At 40.0% G+C, this 5656-nt stretch overlaps 1 pseudogene; it reads left to right on the top strand.

Moving 5' to 3' along the window:
- The first annotated feature begins 322 nt into the window (after positions 1-322).
- Positions 323-4913, top strand: LOC122817603 (annotated as a pseudogene).
- The last annotated feature ends 743 nt before the right edge of the window (positions 4914-5656 follow it).

Genomic DNA, 5656 nt, shown 5'->3' with positions numbered 1-5656 from the left:
ACAACTACACTTACTGCATTTTTTACTTTTTCTTTCCTGCAGACTTTAGAAGCTTCAGGTTGGGATACCAAATCAGCGACTCGCGGATTTCCCTTTTTCATATGAAAAGGGGTAGCGCCCACGAATGTGTACAAAGCTAGCCACAGTTAACTTGCTCCTTCTATGAAAAGTATCACGCCAAGCATTCCAAAGCAGTGGGTTACAGCAATCTACTGACACTTAAAACTACACAATGAAGTGGAAAGACTCGATATTAAAAATATTTATTGTTCAAACTGCAACATCAAGTCTGCACGAGTTGTATAGTATACGAAGTATCGCGACGTCTGAATCTCCGAACGATCTTTCTAACTAATAAGGGGCGGGATCTAGTGGACTATATAAACGGGTGTATCGGACATTTTGTTGTATCAGCTACATGAGTCTTATTGCTGCTTGAGCATACAATCCCTGTGTATCACAGAAAGGTAAGTTTTTTTTGGCGGCGTCTATAAAGAAATAACTGTTTTTTTTTTATATATACTCTAGTACTATGATATATAGTTTAGAAATATTCATTTTACTATTTATCTAAAACAGATTTTATATTGCTAAACGTAATTAATAGGTAGATTTTTTTTTTAAATGAGAAGAATGGTTTTCTGATGAATCTCACTTAACGATTAAAGTGATCTATTTAATTGGTATCCTAGTTAAAAAAAATACTGTGGATGCCATGATTTTATTTATACGCATTACAGCGGTACAAAATGGCGCATATTGTAGAATTATGTAAGCAGAAAACAAGACAGCGTCGCTTGTGGATCTTAATAAATTTACATACAGTATTTGATGGGCTGTTTTAAAATGCACTTCAGTGTTACACGAAAGCTGTGTTTTGAATTAAGGTGGTCTAGTGATTCCTTTGAGATTTCGCGCTCTGGGGTATCTTAATTTCTCGTGTGCCCAACTTGTAGGATTGCATATTTGACGCCGATCTTTTTATGTGCTTCCTGTAATTTAGGGGGGGTTGCAGTATTAATAGATTAGGCCTGCAAGGCTGTATTGTGTGCCCGTATTAAAGACTGTATATCGTTATCAAAGGATGTAACTTCGTGTTGTAACGTTTGAACGGGTATGGGTTATCAAGGGCTAGTTAAACAATGCCTGTGCCGCTTTAAAAGCGTGCCAACTTGATGTGATCATGAAATTTCGTGCATTGTTAGCTCTTCGACCAAGTGGGTCGAATGCTTTGTGGAGTCATACACGTTTAATCTCAATTTCGTTTAATATTGCTTATCCCATACAAAACACTATGCATGAGTGGTCTGATCTGCTTGGCAAGATATCGGTGTTAATGAGCAAACATTGCCGGTACCTTTCCTAATTGCAATGGGTTGTATGGCGCCCTCGTGGCATAGGTATACCCGTAATATAGTAAATGCGCCTTTGTTTTCGCCTCACTGTTGGGGGAGGGCGTTCCTTGAATATGGGGGGTTGCTGATTAGCTTACTAAAACCAATATTTACTTTCGGTATGGATATCGTGGTTCTTGTACTAAGCTTAACTTTCGTTTCTAGAAGTTATACTGGCTTGAGTAACGATTTCAGTTGTCTCGTAGTAGTGATGATCGTTGTGGACCATCTTGGGAGTTGGCCTAGAGTTAACACTCGGCGTATTGAGCTAGCTTCGTAGTTGGCGCATAGCTTAATACTTCCTTGGCGAATACTTAACTTCTTGGAGCAAGAATATTGCTCTAATGAATCTGGAATGTTGATAAGGTCTTGCGTTAATGTTTTTTGTACATTGAGAAGGACTAAACGCACGTTTTTTAATTTCCGGGGGAGGTGGGCGGTCGAAACTTCCAGTTTGCTAAAGTATGTATTTGTCGTAAATAGTAGTTCAAATTTCCCGGTGTCTGCAATATTGGGTCCAGTCGTATGTAGTTCGCGCTTCTACTTGAGCGAATTAGCTAAATTTCCCGGTGTCTGCAATATTGGGTCCAGTCGTATGTAGTTCGCGCTTCTACTTGAACGAATTGGCTAAACGGTTTTTTGTAGCTTCTTTCATTGCAAAGCAACGCTTTCAGTTATGTTCAAAGCTGGCAGTGCTCTTTGATGTGAAATGTAGCAACTCCACGTGCGTGCTATGTGTAATGGAGAACCTTTTGTGTAGTCATTGCGCTAGATTGTATGGCCTGTATTACCGTCACGTGGTTCGTAGATGACTGTAGATATTGTATTATCTGTGTTCTGCACACAGCCGATCATCTTTGTTAAGGGGGTTATATAGAAACATACAATGTTTGATTCGCGTAGGTTGGCCAGTTTTGATATGATAATAGTGGGCCTTTGGAGTATTGCGTACGTTTTGATCGTGGTAATTTCCCGCCTGTTTGAAACGTGGGGGTGGGGGCTGTGAGTTCGACAGAACTAGCGTGGTTGTTACCGGAATGCTGTAAAGGCGTTTTCGACGAGAACGCCATTAGATGGCGACATTTTCATGGCGAAATAAAACCCTTTTAACCAATAATACTTGGTATTTTTTTTTTCGTTTTTCATTTCCTAGAACGTTCCTTACTGTTTTTGCAGCTAGAATAGGGAGGTCCGGCGTTTTGTCAACTACGACATCCACTTTGATTTCATGGAGCGTTGAATGCGTTAATTGCCATTTAAGCGCGATTTCGGCTTGGGTTGTATTTAAGTGACTCTTTTATTAAATTAAGTGACTCTTTATTAAATTGTATTAGTCAAGCTTTTGTCCAGAGTAATGTTCTGATGCTCTTGGCTAGCTGAGTTAATTCTTGGCTGCATGTAGTTAAGTTGCTACTTTATTTCAATTTGTAGCTTTGCCATGGATCGTAATGCAGGAAAAGTGTTCGTTGGTGGACTGGACAACACCACAGATGAGCAGAGTTTGGAAAAAGTTTTCTGCAAATATGGACAGATTCAAGAAGGTAAGGCATTGTTGGGAGGGTTCTGAGTGTTTGTGAGAACACTATCTGCACTTGAATAAGAGCGCTTAGATGCCATAGTCTATACTTCAGCTCGTACTGGTAAAGCTGAATCTGCTTGTGACAAGTCTCTTTTCTCCCCAGTAATTGTCGTCCGGGATAGAGAAACTCAGAAATCAAGAGGTTTTGGCTTTGTGACATTTGAAAATCCAGAAGATGCTAGAGATGCCAGGGAAGCAATGGATGGACAGGTAAGTTTGGCTCAGGACTATATCCTTTATGGGTGGATTTCATTGGATGGGTGCAGTGCATGCAGAATGTTGGAATAGCGAGAATTGGAAATTAGCAAAGGGTACTTGTCTGCATGTTTTGCTTGTAAACAGTGTTTTTTTCAAATGACTGGATTGTATTGGCTAGTCTAATGTTTTTTTTTTTTTCCCATCTTAGACACTTGATGGGCGTCAGATTCGTGTAGACAAGGCAGGACAGTCCCGAGGTGGCTCCAGAGGAGGTCAGTCTGGGGGCCGTGGTTACTCACGTGGTGGAAGAGGTAACTATTGGAGTACTTGTGATGTCCAAGTTACTGACACCTGTACAGTCAGTTAACAGACTTGAGACTAGTCCAAGTTACTGACACATGTACAGTTGACCGTTTTGAGACTAGACCAGCTTGGTTGTTGGGTAAGCTGGGGACAGCCATGCCTGTCTTAAAATGGATTTTGCTTTAACTAGCATGTAAAGCTGTAGTAAAAGGATACTTGGGTCCAGTTTTGTGTAGTTACCTTATTGGGTCTGCCCTTAATATGTAAGGTTACCCCTGACATGGTCCCCTGTGTTGGGAGGCGGCTGAATTTTAATTTGAAACTATGAGTTGTTTAAGGGCCTAATTTAAGTTTGATTTGTTTCTCTGAAGGTGGATATGGTGGTGGCCGTGGAGGATATGGCAGTGGAGGCTACAATAGTGGTGGCTACAGTAGCTATGGCAGTGGTGGTGGATCCAGCTCTTATTATGGCAGGTAAATGACATTCTTCTATTTTATAGAATAAATTCTGTTCCGAATTTGTAGTAAAACGTTTTTGTTGTTGCAGGAGTCAGGGTGGCTATGCTTCTGGAGGCTACAGAAACCGCTATGACAGCTAAGTGGGTAAGTGATGCATACCTCAACTGGCAATTCTTTGCATTTTTTTTCATATCTTGAAGGGGGTTCATATACTGTGGGGGCATGATTGTTACCCAAATATAACTAGTGTTACATCTTTCAGGCCTAAAATGGTATGGTGTTATGACCAGTTAGGAAATTTTGAGTTGCCTGAAGTTGTAAATCTAGAATAACTGGGCAACACTATTAACCAGCTGTGGGTAAAGCTTTTACTCGATTCTAATGCATTTTTTTTTCTTTTAGCTGGGAATAAATTTCAACATTAAGAGGTGATCTACACACAGAATTCCATTGCATAATTCTCGCATCCTGAACATCCAGCTGTGAAATAAGGCACCTTTATCAATCTGTAATTTCTGGTTAATTTCTTGTTAAAGCCTAAACTGGTTCTATATGTCGACCTTCAGCTATATTTTTAAAGGCACTTTTGAGCTTTTGTTTCACAACTAATCTTTAAGCATCTGTGATGCACAGGGATTAAAGTCGAAATGCAGTTCAAAAATGATTAACAAAAATAAAAAAAAGAACTGTTCAAGCAATTAGTGGTCCAAGGCTGAACAAATGAGTGCTGATACATTCGGTTCTTAGTGCATTTCTTTGAGTGGCATGGTGGTAAAGGTATAAACGAGGTTTTACCCCACCTTGTTAAAGTCTCCTTTGATTCATGACTATGAACAGAATAGTAAAGTGTATATAGTAAACATACTCTGCATAAAGTTGCAAAATTTTTCATTTTTGTCACTGGAAAATAGTCTGTATTTGAGTTGGTTTTAGGATACTGTAAGGAGTTTGGAAAACCTATTAAAAGTTACTTGAGTATACTTTGTCTTGGTTTCATCTGTTCACTGGAAAAAGTAGGTTGCTGAACCCCTGTAGCTAAGCATGCTTAACTTGACTGCTAAAAGCTGTTATGTAATATGGGGGGGGGGGTGAATTATCTGTTTGCATCTGAACAGGTGAATGTATGTTCGTGGCTTTTTTTTTTTTTTGCAGTAGTCTAGAAAACTGAAGTAAGCTATTGTGTTGTGTGCTTGCTTCTGAGCAAGTGGTCTCATGAGAACAAGGATTGCACATCTGTCCTTGGAGTATCTGTAAGGCTGCTTAAGCAGTTGCATTGATTGGCTTGCATGTGCATAAATCTGGTCATCAGACAAAGGGTCATTTAGAGGTGTTTCTAACCTTTATGCCTTTGCATAGGCTTCCCCAAAACATATCAAAGATGCAGCCACCAGTGACCCATGTAGGAGACATGACCCGCATGCAAGTTTCCAGTCTTTGAGGTTAAACTTTGAAATTAAGGGGGGATTGGGGGGGTTAATTTCTCATCCCCAAAACTAGATCTTTCCAGGCTATCTACAGAATCGCTGAATTCTATTTACATGGTAAGGGTTTACTTGCCTTGTTCTAGCTACAATCTGCATAATGTTCTGCTTCACAAAGCCCAACCTAGCTGTAGATTTATTGTTTCTATAGGGCAAAGCTTTTGGTGAAGGGCTTTCTACCTCCTGTGCAGTCTGAAAGAGGTGGTGGTCCCTTAAGATTTTTAGTGGCAACCAAAAAGCCC

Source organism: Protopterus annectens, chromosome 13.part0, assembly GCF_019279795.1.
Source record: "Protopterus annectens isolate FY-2018-M chromosome 13.part0, PAN1.0, whole genome shotgun sequence".
In the NCBI taxonomy this organism is placed as follows: Eukaryota; Metazoa; Chordata; order Ceratodontiformes; family Protopteridae; genus Protopterus; species Protopterus annectens.
The sequence above is the reverse complement of the archived record's forward strand: the minus strand, read 5'-3'. Positions and strand labels throughout refer to the sequence as shown.